Below are 19,726 nucleotides of genomic sequence, written 5' to 3' on the forward strand. Positions count from 1 at the left end.
AGTATTCGGCCGCTTGTCGAACGCGATGCCTGGCGTCCCGACGCTACAGGCGCTATTCCAAAACTCTTAGTGCAAGTGTATCTTCATCTCAACTGTTATGCTTAGTGTTAGTTAGAGAAACTTTATGAAAAACGGTTATTAAGTATTTTTTGTCTATAGATGTTCCGTTTGTGACTGTCAGTCAGTATTTTGGACTTTATCGCTTTGGAAAAACCCTACTTAAATCTAATTAGAAAAGGTGAGATTTTTCTATGAAAATCAATTAGATTTTTGATTTTTCTAATTAATTTATATTCATCTAGGTACTAGATAAAATAATAGCTGGTTTTCTGATTTATTATGAGATAGTTTCATTCAAAACTGTCAAAATTTGTGATTCTTCATATTCTTATAGAAGCACATTTTGGATGATATTGTGTGATATATAAAATCATAAATTTTTTGGGGTACTTTGAAGTTATTCATGTTACATGAACTAAGTATGAAAAAATGATCAAATTTATATAAATTATAATATTCAAAATTAATATTAAAGTGTATAACTTCCACATGTATCCTTAATAATATGATGATCTACTGGGTATTTTTTAATAGATCAATTCTTAGAAGTGGGGAGTAACGAATTGTCGTCGCAGTTATAATGTGCTGTCAGTTAAGTTCTACCTGGAAGAAAGATATATACGAGCCGTATTAAGAAGAAACTCAATTAGACCAAAATATTTTTTGAAAAATTTTAAAATCGAATTCAATTCCTTTTTGTACCTAAACAAAAATAAATTAAAGTGAATTGAATCTATTTGCAAATTTGATATAGCTTCAAATTTGAATGACATAATTGTTTGCGAAATTCTACTTCGTTGATCTAGAACTGATTTTTGAAATAAACAGTCGAGATCACCAAAGTATTTAGTGTACAAGTTGCGAAAATTGTTTCTACAAATGTCAAATTGTGTTGGAAATATGCCTAAACCAAAGATTAAGAAATTCTTTCCTACACATTATTTTCGGAAAGCTTTAACTAAATTACTTGTTAACGCGAGTGCGATATATGTGATTTAAAGATTATAATAATAAATAAATTTCAGGATAATGATAACGATAGTTTCTAGAGAAAATGAAGATCTATTTTTTAAAAAGATTATTTCTAAAGACAATTTATTTTTGAAAAAAACTGTGTTTAAAGAAAATCGAAAATTTATTTTTGGAAAAGACTGTATCTAAAGACAATTGACAATTTATTTTTGAGATAGATAGTTTCTAGAGCAAATAAAGATCTATTTTCTAAAAAGATTATTTATAAAGACAATTTATTTTTGAAAAAGACTGTCTAAAGAAAATTGACAATTTGTTTTTGAAAAAGATAATTTTTAGGGCAAATCTAAGTTTATTTTTCAGAAAGACTATTTCTAAAGACAACTGAAAATTTATTTTCTATTTATTTTCTAAAAAGATTATTTATAAAGACAATTTATTTTTGAAAAAGACTGTGTCTAAAGAAAATTTGTTTTAGAGAAAGATAGCTTTTAGAGCAAATCTAAATCTATTTTCTAAAAAGATTATTTTTAAAGATATTTATTTTTGAAAAAGATTGTATCTGAAGAAAATTTAATTTTGGGAAAGATAGTTTTTAGAGCAAATCAAAATCTATTTTTTAAAAAGACTATTTCTAAAGACAATTAATTTATTTTTGAAAAAGACCGTGTCTAAAGAAAATTTATTTTTGAGAAAGATAGTTTTTAGAGCAAATCAAAGTTTATTTTTAAAAAGACTATTCCTAAAGACAAATTATTTTTGAATAAAACTGTGTCCAAAGACAATTGACAGTTTATTTTTGAGATAGATACTTTCTAGAGCAAATAAAGATCTATTTTCTAAAAAGATTATTTATAAAGACAATTTATTTTTGAAAAAGACTGTGTCTAAAGAAAATTTGTTTTAGAGAAAGATAGCTTTTAGAGCAAATCTAAATCTATTTTCTAAAAAGATTATTTTTAAAGATATTTATTTTTGAAAAAGACTGTATCTAAAGAAAATTTAATTTTGGGAAAGATAGTTTTTAGAGCAAATCAAAATCTATTTTTTAAAAAGACTATTTCTAAAGACAAATTATTTTTGAATAAAACTGTGTCCAAAGACAATTGACAATTTATTTTTGAGATAGATACTTTCTAGAGCAAATAAAGATCTATTTTCTAAAAAGATTATTTATAAAGACAATTTATTTTTGAAAAAGACTGTGTCTAAAGAAAATTTGTTTTAGAGAAAGATAGCTTTTAGAGCAAATCTAAATCTATTTTCTAAAAAGATTATTTTTAAAGATATTTATTTTTGAAAAAGACTGTATCTAAAGAAAATTTAATTTTGGGAAAGATAGTTTTTAGAGCAAATCAAAATCTATTTTTTAAAAAGACTATTTCTAAAGACAAATTATTTTTGAATAAAACTGTGTCCAAAGACAATTGACAATTTATTTTTGAGATAGATACTTTCTAGAGCAAATAAAGATCTATTTTCTAAAAAGATTATTTATAAAGACAATTTATTTTTGAAAAAGACTGTCTAAAGAAAATTGACAATTTGTTTTTGAAAAAGATAATTTTTAGGGCAAATCTAAGTTTATTTTTCAGAAAGACTATTTCTAAAGAAAACTGAAAATTTATTTTCTATTTATTTTCTAAAAAGATTATTTATAAAGACAATTTATTTTTGAAAAAGACTGTGTCTAAAGAAAATTTGTTTTAGAGAAAGATAGCTTTTAGAGCAAATCTAAATCTATTTTCTAAAAAGATTATTTTTAAAGATATTTATTTTTGAAAAAGATTGTATCTGAAGAAAATTTAATTTTGGGAAAGATAGTTTTTAGAGCAAATCAAAATCTATTTTTTAAAAAGACTATTTCTAAAGACAATTAATTTATTTTTGAAAAAGACCGTGTCTAAAGAAAATTTATTTTTGAGAAAGATAGTTTTTAGAGCAAATCAAAGTTTATTTTTAAAAAGACTATTCCTAAAGACAAATTATTTTTGAATAAAACTGTGTCCAAAGACAATTGACAGTTTATTTTTGAGATAGATACTTTCTAGAGCAAATAAAGATCTATTTTCTAAAAAGATTATTTATAAAGACAATTTATTTTTGAAAAAGACTGTGTCTAAAGAAAATTTGTTTTAGAGAAAGATAGCTTTTAGAGCAAATCTAAATCTATTTTCTAAAAAGATTATTTTTAAAGATATTTATTTTTGAAAAAGACTGTATCTAAAGAAAATTTAATTTTGGGAAAGATAGTTTTTAGAGCAAATCAAAATCTATTTTTTAAAAAGACTATTCCTAAAGACAATTTATTTTTGAATAAAACTGTGTCCAAAGACAATTGACAGTTTATTTTTGAGATAGATACTTTCTAGAGCAAATAAAGATCTATTTTCTAAAAAGATTATTTATAAAGACAATTTATTTTTGAAAAAGACTGTGTCTAAAGAAAATTTGTTTTAGAGAAAGATAGCTTTTAGAGCAAATCTAAATCTATTTTCTAAAAAGATTATTTTTAAAGATATTTATTTTTGAAAAAGACTGTATCTAAAGAAAATTTAATTTTGGGAAAGATAGTTTTTAGAGCAAATCAAAATCTATTTTTTAAAAAGACTATTCCTAAAGACAATTTATTTTTGAATAAAACTGTGTCCAAAGACAATTGACAATTTATTTTTGAGATAGATACTTTTTAGAGCAAATCAAAATTTATTTTTTAAAAAGACTATTTTTAGACTTTTCTGGAGACAAATGACATTCTACTGTATTATTAAAATGATGTAATCATCATTTCCAAGTTCTTAATTCTGTTGATAGGTCTGTACTGCAGCGCTTATGTGCCTCTGAGGACTACGAAAGCGATGTAGAATTTTTGAAGCAACTTGAGTGTACAATCCCTAACAAGCTCTATTATGCACGTTTTTAAAGAAATGTTATGCTCTCCAGTAACTCAAATAGATAAATATGAAAATAATAAGCTTGATAGTTTGTTTTATCCACTCTCTATTTTAGAATGAGAGCTAAGAGTATTAACTGTGGATTAAACGGAGTACAACAAAAATGTATGCTTATTCTAGATGTTGCTTTAGAGGTTTACATGTTGGATTATATATGCGAGATTAACCACAATCTACATTTTAGTATCAGATATAGTCGGTTTGTTCTTAATTGTACTAAATAAGAGTGTCGGAGGAAATTTGTGGTGGATCGTGTACGTATAGCGATTTGATTACAAATATGATAAAAATAATTTTTTTGGCAAATAATATAACACACATTTTAGGTTGGCTCTTTAGACTTCTTAGCTTACTCTCATTATTTGGACAGATATTATAATTTTTTAATAAATCATATCTGGCACTTTAAAAATCGTTTAATTTCATTTCCTTATTTCAAATATTATCAAATTGAGGATATCATGTTGAATCCTTCGAACGACTGGGATTGAAAAACGAAGATATACTGTGAAAATTGACAAGTGAAACTTGTTCTATTGTATGTTTGTTTATGAAATTTATTATTCCTGGTACTTTAGCAATCATACATATTTTGATCCCCAAATATATATATGTAGAGAGAGTTTGAAGTATTGAGACTTGTTACTCGTTTGTTGCCGTATAGGCTTAACGCCTTCCATACGGCAGAGTGAGTAAAAATCGTACGGATACGAGTCCTATTTGAGTTGAATACAGATACTTGAATCATTCATCTTGGTTAAAAAATGGAATTAATGGACTTTTGGTGATGAAACACCTTCTCGAGCTACCGTGTTTCGCTGGTCATATGATATACCGTGAGATTGAGGCATAATTGGGCATAAGTTCCACTCGTATACATTCAATATAGCATGAATTTGGATGTCAAAAATAATTGTTCGCTTTGGATACCGTATAATTTGACAATCGCTCAAAAAACAGCTCGTTTCGAATGGTGCAAATAAATATCGAAAAAATTTAATAGCGGTGCTTCAAAACACGTCTATAAGATCGTGACAGGCAACGAATCACGGATCTATGAATATAAACTCGAAACTAAACAACAATCGATTGTATAAGTCTTTAAAGACGAGCCAAATTTAATAAGTTGTTTGCGCACGAAGCACTTCGAAGCAAATGGTCACCATTTCTTGCCAGAAGTGTTAAAAAAAATCAGGAAATCCAATATCAGAAGACGAATCATCCTCCAACACGATAATGCAAGTTGTCACACTTAATTTCAAACAAAAACGTTTTTAAGCAGTCAAAATATGGAATTGGTGGATCATCCACCATAAAGTTCTTACTTGGCACCCAATAATTTCTTCTTATTCTCGCAGATCTAAAATAAGTTTTTCTACATCTGAAGGAGCAGTTGACGCGTACAAATCACATGTTTTAAAGGTACCTCAATCGAAATGGAAAAATGCTTCGACATTTGGTTCAAACGTGTGCAAAAGTTTAATGAGTATACATTACACATACGAGGTGAATATATTTGGTACAAAAATATTAGGTAAACTCAATCAGTTGTGTGACTGACACACAGATAGCGTTGCCATGATCAAATCCATATGACGTTCATGAAGTACCAACTTTCCGATTAGTCAGAAAAAAGTGGCAGCCATGGAAGTGAAGCTAATTTTGTTATTTTCAAAACAATGGATTCAAAACAATTTCGTGTGTTAATTTATTACTGCTTTTTGATGAAAGAAATACTGTACAAGCTCAACGATGCCTTCAACAGTGTTATCCGGACTCTGTTTCATTGAAAAGAACCATTTGTTATTGGTTTGCTGAATTTAAACGTGGTCGTACAGACAACGATGATGGTGAACGTTCTGGTCGACCAATTGAGGTGGTTACTCCAGAAAACACCAAAAAAGTCCACAAATTGGTTATATTGAATCGTAAATTTGAATTAACCGATATACGTGAGGCTGTAAAGATATCAACTTTTTTCAAAGTGGGTGCTGCGTTTACTCACAGTAGATCAAAAACAACAACGCGTTGATGATTCAGAGCAGTGTTTGGCCATGTTTATACGTGATAAATCAACTTTTTTGCGTCGATATGTGACAATGGACTGCAGCTGGTAAACCAGGTCCGAAGCGTCCAAAGGCACAACAGTCAGCTGGAAAAGTTATGGCCTCAGTATTTTGGGATGCATACGGAATATTTTTCATCGACTATCTCTAAAAGGGAAATACAATGCATAGCGTATACTAAATAGAGTTGTTGGATCATTTAAAAGCAAAAATCATGGAAAATTGGCCTCATATGTCGAAGAAAAAGCCAATGTTTCACCAAAACAATGCACCTATTCACAATTCGATGGCAACGATGGTTAAACTGAACGAATTACATTTCGAATTACTTCCTTATCCACCGTATAATTCAGATCTGACCTCTAGTGACTACTGGATATTCGTTGATTTCAAAAAATGTTCGCCGATAAGAAATTCAGCTCAAATGAAGAAACAAAGGCTTAAAATAGTGCGTATTTTGAGAATAAAGACAAATCTTTTTACAAGTACGGCATCGATAAGCTAGAAGCATTGGAATAATTGTGTTCCTCTTGAAGTAAATAACATTGTTGAGTAAAATTGATTTTTGGCAAAAAATGTGTTCTTATTAGGTAGTCATACGACTTATTGAGTGATGTTATATATGGAATATCACGGGAAAATGGCATGTGTTTACCTAAAATATGTAATGTACGCAGTTTTTTCCCGCAGTACAGAATTAGTGGAAGCAATTAAGTTTAAAATTCAGCGTACATACCTTAAAATTTTCACCTGCAGCTTTTGAGTCAGCCAATATACGCGGGTTAATGTTGCATCACGATAATGCATTGTCACACAATGCACAACAGTCTGTTGCATTTTTACGTGTAAACGCCGCTTTACATAATGCAATACTACGTACAAGAAATTGCATGCAATTCTTTGTAAACAGTAAAAGTAAATAAGTTTCTAACCTCAAATTTTTACTAATATTTTGTACATAGTTCAACAATGACGATAGTCAGCAGATCTGTTATGCCAAAAGTAACTAAATTACAACTCGCATGCAATAAAAACGGCACAAAACCGATAATGTCAAGATCAGATGAACTTCATCTGTGCATGCTTTTGATCGAGAAATATTGCGTCTTGCATTGCATTGCATGTTGTCTTACATCATTTCAAGCGGCCTTAAACAATGACTATGATTATAATACGGTTGGTAAGTAGAGAATATTTTTATTACTGTTAGTCTCTTCGATGGAGAGTAAAATAGACTTCATTTGAGAGAAATTTATTTGTCTCAAATCAATTTCAGTATTTTAAGTGAGCTGCCATGGGGTTTTGTCTCATCCAAATCTAGTCTAAAAAGGCTGTAGAGCACGTTTTAGTTATTAAAATTTAATACAATGTACTCGCTTAATATTGGACTTTCAGTTTATAGTTTAAATAACGTGCGGTAATGTTACGATCGAAACACCTCTTAAATTTGAAGAAATGCTGTGCTGAAAATTTATTTTAATACCAGTGCACTGTTGTTTTGACAAAACGTATTTTAATGACTTGAACAGGAAAATAAAACAGGAATCTGGTGCATCAATAGATGAAATAAAATAGAAATAGTTAACACTCTCTGAGATCGACAAATTAGAGCCATTACCACTGATACTGAATATTAGTAGCGCAGTAATTAGCACGTTCCTCTTCTAATACATATTACATATTGAATGCATTTTAGCCAGATCTCTACCGCAATGTTTTGAGGACGTCTTCAAACATTATTTCAATATGTTTGTTTCAACTATTCCATTGGTGCTTAGACCTAAAGAAGCTCTGTAGTATTGAGTTCGCACTGATAACGAGGAATTTTCACATTATGTTTCATCAACAACGCATTTAAATACATAATTAGCTTTATGTGGATGGGCCAAATTCAGCGATTCAATTTTCGAATTGCTGACTGCAATTATGTTGAAAATGATCCAGGTTCTACTTGTTATGGTAACGTATGTCGCAATAGTTTTGGCATAAAATTTAGGAGTTTAAACATAGGTTGTAATAATACAATATCGAAATGGATTATTAAACAAAAATTTGTCTATTTTCTCGACAATCTTTAAGTCAGTGGCATTAGAATAACTTATAATTTAGAAATGAGAAAAAGCATTAAAAAGTTGGTGCGACAGATTCCTAAGCCTGAGGTCAAGAATTTTTACTCGAAAGAGCAGAAGAGTTCTGTAAGAAAAATAACGCGTGAATACCATATTTCAAAGTACCGTATCGCGGAAATTAGAATGAAATGGTCAAAAATACCAAAAAAGACGAAAGTGTCCCAATTATACCTCAAACACACTCACCAATCTGGAAATAAAAAGAAACGAGAAAAAGCAAAATTCGCTGATAAAGTTCTGGTCTGGTGTGCGATTTGAACGAAGGATATCCAGACCTTAGGTGCGTCGAATTAGGGAGGAAGCTGTAGATTCTGGAAGGTATCTCAACAACTGTCTTACTAGATCAGTGGATTTTATACGTTAACAAATCTTTCGTACCAAATGAAGATAACCCTCCTAATTTACCTCAGGCCCGTCCAATTGAAAATTTTTGGGAACTTTTATCTCGCAAAGTGTATGATGGAGGGTGGTTGAAAGCTGAAAATGAGTACATAATGCATCTAGGAAGAAAAGTAGGGCGAGGATTCTCTAATTTTCTTTCATGGTGCGTATACTATCTTTTCTCGCCAGGATGAAAAGTTCGTCCTTGACGTATTCTAATTCACTATCACTAGATTTGTCTAAATTCATTATTTTAATTTCAATTCTGTATTTTCACGTGATAATAAGTACTAAATATCGTGTGAAGCAAACTTTCATCTAGAGCGAACATTTCTATAAACAAGTCGTTGCTACGATACCTGGAGCAAAAGAAAGTTTTTTAGATCCTGAACTTCAGTTATTTGGGATAAGTATTCATACTGGTTGCTACGGAAGTTTGTAAAAACAAACATTTATAATTGGATATGGCTTGTTTTCAAAAATATTCTCAGGTGTAGAAAATCGTTCCATCGACATTGATTGTTGTCTGCAAGAATAAGAAGGAATCATTGGGTGCCATCAAGGACTATAAGGCGAAAGACTCATCAACTCCATGTTTTGATTGTTTTTTATTGAGCTGTGTAAGGGCTCACGTCGTTCGTCTTCTACGAAGTGCTTCGTAGGCGAGCAACTTTTATCGGATTTGGCTCGTCTTGAAATAATCAATCAGACAAGTTTTGTTTGGTTTCGGTTTCATATACATAGATCCATGTTTCGTCTCCTGTCACTTCAGTATTTACTTGCACCAACCGACATAAGATTCAGCGATTGCCAAATTATGCGGTATCCAACGCAAACAAATTTTTTGACAACCAAATGTTCCTGCTATATTGAATGTATGCAAGTGGAACCAATGCTCAAGTATTCCTCAACTTCACGGTATGTCACATGAGGATATTGCAAAATCGGGGTATGGATAGCATCGATATCGGCATAACAGCCGATTTTGAACGACCTTCACGAAATTTATTCTCTAGCGAATAGCGACCACAATTGAATTCAGAAAAGCAGCGAAACACGGTGGCTCAAGATGGTGCTTCAAACATCAAAAGTCAAAGCGAGTTGATCAGCACAATGCTGTTGGTTTAATCCACGTCAAAAGTCATAGAAAATCATTGCATGAAAATGTTCGCGATTTAATTCTATTTTTTGACCAAAATGAATGTTTCAAGTATCTGTAAATAACTCAAAAGGCTCTGGTATAACAAATCGTTTTGACTACGTTCACCATTTAAATTGTCAAACTGTATGATATCAGATTTGATATGCTTACATCATTATTGCTACATCTAAAAACTTAAATAGAACCCTTCGTATACATATCGAAATAAGGGGTTATAATATTGTAATATATAAGTTTCCATTTACAGAAATGAATACCGCCTAGACTTCAACGAATATCTTGGAATATTATTATTATTCTGTTTATTGTTTTGGAAAACTGGTAGGTCTATTGGATTGTACATTTTCCACAAGTAATTCTAATGTAGCTTTGCATAACAGAAATTTGGTTCAATCTATACCCCAGAATGTGAACATATACATATTCTATGAGAAAGGCGCGTTTTATAGAAGAAAATATCTACATTTTAGTGAAAAAATTCTCTCCATATGTATATGCAAAAAATCCTTTATAATAAAATTTCAATTCTGATGATGAGTTTGGATTGGAATATTTTCGAAAATGGAGAAAATTGATTCTAGCGAGTTGATGGGTTTGACTTCAATATACAAGATAAAAATTGAGGATCTGAAATTTTTAGTAATACATCCACATCGTTTTAATGAAGTATTTACCTTTTGTATTCCGTCGAAAAGCTTCATTTTTCTTGTACGCAGTTGCCTAGGGCTATAATTGTGAAGTAGAAGAGGATTTGGCTATGCTGCAACTTTCTATTTTATTTTCTGCTCTTCCGTACGGTACGTTAATAATTTTCAATATTAAATTCGACTGGCAAAGCTCCAACCTCCAAACGAGATTTTGATTTCAAGTTTATATAAACATCAGTAAAAAAAAAATCGTCGAAATTTTTCATTTATTCCCTTCTATATAGTTCTATTTTGAATCGATATTATGGAAATGTTCAATCCAAGAAGAGTGTATTTCGTTTGATTTGAAGCACATGCTTTTCAATAAATTAAATTCCATCCATCACTTATAAGCTTCTGGGTTGTGGAATAAAAGGAAAATGTGAAATCCTAGGTTACTCGAATCGATGAATACAACAATCAACATCGAGAGTCGGTTATGAAGATACCTTATCACAATTAATTCAATGATTTTAGGATTTGGAGTGAATTATTATATTATATGTTATTGAATTTTACTGGAATGATGATATATTATTTGATTAGCAAGTAATTATGAATCATGAAGCTACGCTCGCAGTACAATTTATCATAATCAGAAATAACCATTACTCGTGATTAGAATACTAACTTTAACTACAACTCTCTGTAAAAAAACTCCATGTATTATTAATTTGTGTCGACGTTTTGATAATAATAGTAATAACACTATAATTATAATAAGTTATAGAACAGTTTTTGTAAAACAGCTGTTGTAATCCTATATATCTTGAAAAGCACCTCCTTAGTGTAGGGAGTCCCATTAAACCCATGGTTAATGTATCTTTTTGGCAACACTGTTTTTGACAGATCTATTCGGAAGCTTCTGACTGAATTTCGAGCCAAGTTCACACTATTGGACATTAAACCACTAACATGCAAACGTACAGAGAGGATCGAATAAAATATTGCGGCTGTATCCGCCAGTGTTACTGATGACCGTGAAATGTCGATTCGCCGCCGTTCACAGCAATTGGGCCTGCGTTACTCCACTTCGTGGAAAATTTTGAGAAAGGATTTAGGTGTAAAACCTTATAAGATACGGCTGGTGCAAGCATTGACGCCACACGTCTAACATTTGGTAAATGGGCGCTGGCAAAGTTGGAGGGAGATCCCCTTATTTTATCGAAAAATTGTGTTTAGCAACGAAGTTTATTTCTGGTCGAATGGATACGTCTCGAAGCAAAACTGCCGCATCTGAAGTGAAGACCAGCCAAAATTATTGTAAGAGCTATCAATGCATCCCGAAAAAGTCAGTGTTTGGTGTGGATTAAGCGCCGGTGGCATCTTCGGGCCGTACTTCTTCAAAAGCGACGATGGCCGGAACGTTACTATGAATGGCGAGCGTACCGTGTTTTTTTTGCCCAAAATGGAAGAATTGCACATGCCTGACATGTGGTTTTAACAATACGCTGCCACATACCACACGGCACGCGAAATAATGGCCAAATTGAGAGCCGCCTTCGGTGAACATTTCATCTCACGTTTGGGGCCCGTCAATTGGCCGCCTAGATCGTGTGATTTAACGCATTTGGACTATTTCTTGTGGGGCCATGATATAGCTACACAGGGATAAACCAGTAACGATTGACGCACTAGAAACCAACATTGAAGCATTTATTCGTGAAATACCGGCCGATATGTTGGAGAGAGTGTGCCAAAATTGGACCTTATGCATGGGCTACCTAAAACCTAGCCAACATTTGCATGAAGTCATCATCTTAAGTTATACTGATTGTTCTATCGATTCCAATAAAGATTTCATAAATTTTTTCAGATTTCTTGTGTTTGTTATTAAATCAAATCCTATACCTCTTAAAAATACCTGATTATTAATAATAACGATTTTCCCTAGGGAATTGATAAAATGTTGATTGGCTACATATGAATATTATTGCTGACGACTTAATTATGTGATGGAAGACCTACATCATTTCTTTTTTAAGTTAATCAAGTATTGTTTCAATTGAAACTGAAACACCATCCTCATCCCACCTAAATATTCTCAAAAACATATTTAGAGTGTTCCTGCGTATAAACAAAAGCTCCACCTATCCGCGAACGATAATTTTTAAAGTGCGCATGCGATCGGTCCCTAAACTGATTCGGAATTTGACCTGCGAACAAAGCTATTATCAGAGAACGATCTAGTGAGGGATAATAACCTCAGGTCGTCCTCTTCTAAGTTTGTATTTTACAGTTTGCAGTTGGTCGATATCTATTTGAAACACATCCGCAACATCTCTCTAGAGACTACTCGGTAATCATATAAAAGCCGTCCTATTAGTTTCATCTGCACTCAAATTGTCGTCTAGGTATTATTTAAAACGAAAAATAATATCACAATTGACTTAATAAAGTGTAACCAATGACTAATGAAAAAATAAAAAGCTTTACATTTCAAAATTCAATCTAGAAACTACTTAGACAAGCTAGTAAACATAATATGTAGTACAGACAGATAATAATTATCTACAGGAATTCAAGATTTATGCACTTTTGTGGAGAGTGTTCACAGATCCTAATAGCACGATTGCAAATAAATTGTCATCATAAAAGTGATTGTTTCGATAAATCATAAATATTCTATTCAATGTTCACGGATTATCAATTATTTTGTTTCAATGGGGTGTGTGTATATTCCGTACCAATGATGATATATGTACACGTAAAGAGGACTTACTAGTCTTCAGACACTTCAGTACAGAAATAGTTCCAGGAAGATTATTTTTATTTGTAAAAAATGAATAAAGTCTTGCTTTTAAATCTATGGGCTTTTCAAAATTATCCTGTCGCGAGTTTATATTTTTTCACTACCACGTCTTGGTATGTTTCGTGAAAGCATCTTTGGTAAGATATATTTATTAAGAACGAAAAAAAGGGGACTCATTGATGTGACTTCGCTGACATCTATATCAGTACACACTACGACACTGGAAATGAGGCACGACATAAGTTTTACATTAGGCCTCCGTGTCCTATGTCTAAAATTTGAATTGAAAATTAGGGTATTCAGAAAATTTGTAATTGTAAATTAGTAGAACCATATATGGGATATGGAGGAAATGTAATTACTGACTATTTTTCACAATTGTGAGCATAATAGAATTAAACAAAATAAAGTGTTGACGATTTACAAAGCTGAACAAAATGGAAAAGTTCAGTTCAATAATAATCTTTTATTAGAGGTCATTAGCCCATGGGCGCTAGTTTTAGTATCGAGAGTAAGGGAGAGGTAGTACAATAAAAGAAGTTCAACTTACTATATAAACAAAAAATACATACATCGAAAGAATAAACTACATCGCGCGAGACTCTGAAAACGGAGCAGCCTCGTTGAGATCTCGGCATTCGAGATCTGATCATTATCGTTTTATCGAGGGAGTTTGTTCGGAGAAATGTCTATCCGCATTAAGTATTTTGAAATACAAGGTCACAGCATGGTCGCTACAATCCAAATTTTATATAAAACAGACCAAATATCTACAAAATATATCGTCAAATCAAAGTTTTGTGGTTGCCAATTACATAATTAGTTTTCAATATTATGGAGTTAGCTATGTTGAATGAATTTTTATGGAGAAACCACGGGCTAAAAGATAATAAGGCAAAAATTTTTATTTCAATTGGCAAATGAGTAAGTCTTTGAATATAAAGAACACTAGGTAAAAACAGATACAGATAACTTGGAAAATGGAAAAGATATGAATGAGAAAAATGTACAATACAAAAGAGATGTACGAAGTGCTTTTAATAAAATTTTGATTTCAAAAATTTCTTCACCTTGTCCAACATTTTATAGGTTTTATCAGGTACCTGCCGTTTCACTGATCTTCGTAAGAATTGTAGGGAGGTATGGAGTAGATGAAAATAATAAACTGAATGTTTCCAATATAATCCATAAGGTCTTTTTGATATTGTTCTGTATCGATTACCAGATAAGAATGTTGCTTGATTCAATAATGGAAACAAAACGTGGCATTTTCAGAAATGCAATTCACCCACTTTTTGGATAAGTTACGGACTTTGAATGAAAATAAATAATATTTTAAATTACTAAAAATAAAATTTAATATTAAATCAAAGTAAAAATTGAAAAACATTTGCAATACAAATAAGTCAATCCTTATGATGACTAATTTCAGTATCCATCAACATGAAATAATCACATCATTGAACATAAAATACCTCACGTTTTTCACTTTTATTTTAACACTCTGAACCGTGGGATAGAAGCAAATTTTTTGCGGATCAATTCACTACAGTCTTCCAGCCACTAAGAAACGAAATAAGAAGTACACAATTACCACAAAAAGAGGTGATCCTGTTAACATACATTTCCAATGCAATCCTAAGACTCAGATACTCTGCAAAATCATATGAAGTTCCACAAATCATATTAATTGGTATACCAGTCAAAGACCCAACTAATGTGTCATATTACCATCAGATAAGTCTGCTACCAACAATGTCCAAACTTCTTGGAAAACTACGTCTAAGTAATAATTGAAGATCTACCTTTAAAGAAATTGATCCCCTGCCATCAATTTGGATTTGGACACAAAGAATATTGCTTTGCTTTTTTCCTCTACATTGGACAGGCTTTTGACATAGTGTGGCACCAAGGAGTGCTATAGAAAAGTAAAAGAGCTCCTACCCCAAACTATTATCTACTGCCCTGATCATACTTAGCCAACAGAACCTTCCAAATAAAAGTTGATGGGAAAAAGTCCAGACTTTTTAGTATTGCAGCAGGGATGCCACAAGGTAACGTACTAGACCCGCTACTTTACATACTGTATGCATCAGATATACCAGGATACAGTATACAATAAAAGTAACTTTTGCTGACGATACAGTCATCCTATCTACTAATAAAGAACCATTAACAAATAATGTTCAGATTCATCTAAACCATTTATAGTGGATAAAAAATATGGAGAATTAAAGTGAATCAGAGCAAATCAACAAATGTAAAATGCATGCTAGTCAAGCTAAATAATACCACAACCATACTTAGGAATCCACCCAGACAAAACTGGAAACATCACATCACAAAAAAAGAAACAACTTGATATAAAAGCAAGAGAACATTGGTTGATAGGGAGAAAATCCAAAGTCTCAAAGTCCTTATCTACAAATATGTTATCAAGCTTATATGAACATATGGAATTAAGCTGTGGGGTTGCGCTCCCATATCTAATGTAGATATTAATCAAAGATCCCAATCGAAAATACTAGTAGATACCATTCACGTGGACCTGGAAGTGCCCAATGTACAAGATGTGATTCAAAAATATAGAACCCCACTCAAATCCACTACTAGAGGAATTGTTCAGGGCAAGAAACGCCAAAAACCTGAAAAAAAAATTGGCCGATAGATCTAGTATGAGGTAGTAGAGGTTACATACTGGTTGTAAACCTCATCAAGACATTATAGATGTTCGATTATCCAACACTCGCGAGCAAATTAACTGAAAGAATGTAAATAAAAACGTTGATTGATAATAAAATTTTGTTATAAAAAAACTTTTACCTTTATTTGAAGTATTAGAAAATTATTTTATAATTCTTATTGCTATGGCAGCATACTTTTTCATTTTATTAGTTTCATATATTATATTATAGAATGTAAAATATAAAATACGTGTGAGGGTGTCGCATATGATCCGATGAGATTCGGGAGAATCGTGAAACAATAAAGCATTCAAACTCATTATCTACAATTACGTAGTTGAAACACACTTGAATAACGAACAAAGCAATCTTTCCGAGAACAGAGGATTGTGTCTAAGACATTACAAGAATAGTTATATAGTATTAAGATTTAATGAACAGAATATTGAGTGACATGTCGATAAGGAAACATATAAACCAATATAAAACGATAAGTTTATTACCAAAAGATTGGTACAATTACAGTTACTTTTCGACATAATCACCGAAGAGATTGAGACATTTGTCATATCTATGGACAAGATTTTCAATATCCTTTTCAAAGAAAGTTGCTGTCAATGAATTCAAGAAGAGTATAAAACAGACCTTGAAACTTCTGGAAATTGCGTAGACGAAGCAGTAATGGTGAATCTTTGCGGTTTTTTTAACCATTCTGTCAACTCGTTCAACCAGGTCCTTGACCCCCTTCAGCATGCACATAATTACGGCTGTCTTTAAACTTTCGATATTATCCAGGCACAATACCATCACTCATGAATTTTTCTCCATACACTTGACTTAATCTCCGATTGATTTCTGCAGCACTGTGACCTTTAGCCTGTAGAGAACGAATCACACTTTGCAATTCATACTTGACGGGAGCATCAATAATGGTTGTAGGACAACGCCGACTGACCCCTGAATGTCAACAATGGAGGAGTGTGTAGTGGTTGAAGGTTGAAAAAAAAGGCCCTCGTATATGATTTCGCTGAATATTTTACGAGCTTTGAGAAATTGGTACATCTAAATCTTAGTGTTCCAGTTTTGGGATTGATATTCATGATATAAATGTTATTTATATCGATTGATTTTTTCATAAAAATCAAATTTCAGGATCTTTACTATAGGATTTCATTATTATGATGTTATGGTATAATCGCTTATACGCTTTATTGTCACGAGATTGAACAAAGTAACATTGAAATATAGCCTTTATTTAAAATTCAATTTCACAATGGAAGTTTGTTACATACAGTAACAAATATTCTCTTGAATAAGCTTGAAGTTTCTCTCTAACCAATACTTTTTGTATTCGATAAACAGAACAGAAGAAGCTTCCTTAACAGTGAACCTTTCCTGTCTATCAAAATGACATAATACCTGATGAGAGTGCCTGAGTGAAGACTGCTCAAATTCACCTAATAATCTATATCTGTTAGCAGTCGCATAGAAAATGCAGAAATACACGGGAAAACAAAATAATGGAAGTAGTTGTAGCCCTACTCTCGGATAAAGTTAGCAAAGTTGGTTCGTTCGAATATCTCCTAATGTTTTGCAAATCCTCACTTATTTCAATCACATCATTCGCTCTTTGCATTGTTCAATTTATTCGTAATGGAATTTTTGCAACAGTTGGTAACATTCATACTGTTACTACTTCACCAGCACTCATAGATACTGTAAGCGATTTACTTTCGATTTCTGAAGGCCAGAATGTGGTTTTCGAAGCACGTGTCAGAAAGTGTAATTGTGAGTGATGGTGTAATGGAGCAGTAAACAAAGTGTTCAGAATTTTGTATATTTTTCAGCTTTTTCCTAAGACATTGGGCGCTGGACATTGGAGGATGGTAAAAAGGTAGCACAATAATCAAAGCTCGATACCTACTTGAACTTAGTGTACATACAAATATACCAACACAACAATATACAAAAAAATATGTACAAAACGTAAAGTTAAGTTAAGTTAAGTTAAGTTAAGTTAAGGAGATGTCATGGAACAGTGCGAAAGGTAGAAGGACTTAACTATGTCGGTTTTCCCAAAAGATAGCGATTTGAAATTTCCTGGGTCAGGCATGGGTCAGTCAGCGGTTGGGGGATTACAGTTTTATTGAGGAAGTTGTTCGGCGAAAAGGTCGAAGAATGAAAAATGTGGAGAAAGAAAGGGTACCTGTATTATATATTGTTAAATTCGAGGGCACATGTTCGCCACAGTACTTAGATTAGTTACCTTCTTCTTCTTCTTCCTCCTCTTCCAATACGATCAGGTCCTGTTCTATCCTGGACGTTTGGCCCTCTTCTTGGATCTTCCTGAGAAGCTGAACTCCAGCTCTTTTACCACCTCTTTGGTGGTCTGCGTGTGTTCGGTCTCTGGGTTTTAGCCCACTTTTCCCTCTATCATCTGGCATTCTTTCTAGGTGATCACTCCAGAATCTTTTTCGTGCCCTGACTCATCTCATAACATCCTGTACGCCCAATTCTCTGAGTATTCCTCGATAATTTGATCCATTATGATGTTGAATAGGCTTGGGCTAAAACTGTTTCCTAGTCGAACACCAATATTAATTTGAACTTCTTCAGAGAATCCTATCTTAATTTTAATTCTTGTTCTGGTTCCGGTATAAAGTTCTTTGATGACTCTTTGGTACTTATAGTCTATGTTGTTTTTCTCAAGACTTCTAATCATGTCTCCCAGGCGTATTCTATCAAACGCTTTGTTGAGGACAACAAAACAGACTAACATGGTTTTATTAAATTCTATCGACTTTTCCACAAACTGACGAAATATGAATATTGCGTCCACTATTGATCTATTAGCCCTGATTCCATGTTGTTCTGCGAAAGTTGCTACCTTATTCCTTATTCTATTTACCAATATCTTAGTAAAAAGTTTAAGAATGGAACAAAGCAAAGTTATATTCCTAAAATTATTCGAATCTCTTTTTACTCCTTTTTTGTGTATTGGTAGGGATATACTCGATTTCCATTTATCTGGGAGAGTGCCAGAGGTTATAATCTTCTGGAATAGTTGCGTGAGTTCTTTTTGTAACTCTGTTTCTCCGTATTTAAGTTCATTGTTTATATTATCAATGCCAGGCGTCTTTCGGTTCTTCAGTTTTTTTGTCGTTTCCGGAACTTCCTCCATCGTTATTTCCGGTTCATTTTTGTCTTCATTTGGCGTGATTTCAATAGTCGATGCATTGTTATTGGGCACACCATACATGTTCTCGAAATATCTAATCCATTTTTATAAATATTAGTTTTCTATGAGTGTTAGATCTGTTCTTTGTACAAAAAATATTTAAAACTTGGTATTCCCTTCCAGCCTACACTATATATTGTACAAATTACATGGTTGATTTTGATAAAATAGATAATTTTTCATTCCCTTATAAAAATAATGGCGGAGTTAAAGGATTTTATGATTCAAGTATTTGTAATGAAGGAGAATAAATTAAATTCAAATAAGCGCATGTCGTCTTATCCTGCAAATTTTTATAACGAAGTATAATCAGTTGAAAATTTTGCTGAGATAAAATTCAATTATCTAAAAGGCAGGCTCAAGCGTGATGATATTCTTTCATTGAATAGATATTTCCAGAGGAGTGAAACTGGAATAAAAATGCTGAATACAAATAGGAATTGCAAAACATTTTGTGCTTTCAGGTTCTAATAAATTATGCATTAATAAGATTCAAATGAATGCGGTTCTGAATGACTCCGCATTACCGATTTACCACTGAAATTTTAATGAAACCATGGATAAATAATTGTATGTTTTAATATAATGTTCAGTGTAAACAATTTTTTTGTGCCTATATGAAAAATATGGATGGAATTTAAG

General features: G+C 32.1%; 1 protein-coding gene across 7 annotated transcripts in view; it reads left to right on the plus strand.

Moving 5' to 3' along the window:
• LOC130904175 (dipeptidyl aminopeptidase-like protein 6) overlaps positions 1–19,726 on the plus strand; it is a 214,741-nt gene continuing 195,015 nt past the window's right edge. For all 7 annotated transcript variants that reach the window (XM_057816775.1, XM_057816780.1, XM_057816777.1 and 4 more), the window contains exon 1: positions 1–238. The gene's annotated coding sequence lies outside the window, so the exon portion shown is untranslated. The remainder of the gene's footprint in view (positions 239–19,726) is intronic.

Source organism: Diorhabda carinulata, chromosome 2 (assembly GCF_026250575.1).
Source record: "Diorhabda carinulata isolate Delta chromosome 2, icDioCari1.1, whole genome shotgun sequence".
NCBI classification, from domain to species: domain Eukaryota; kingdom Metazoa; phylum Arthropoda; class Insecta; order Coleoptera; family Chrysomelidae; genus Diorhabda; species Diorhabda carinulata.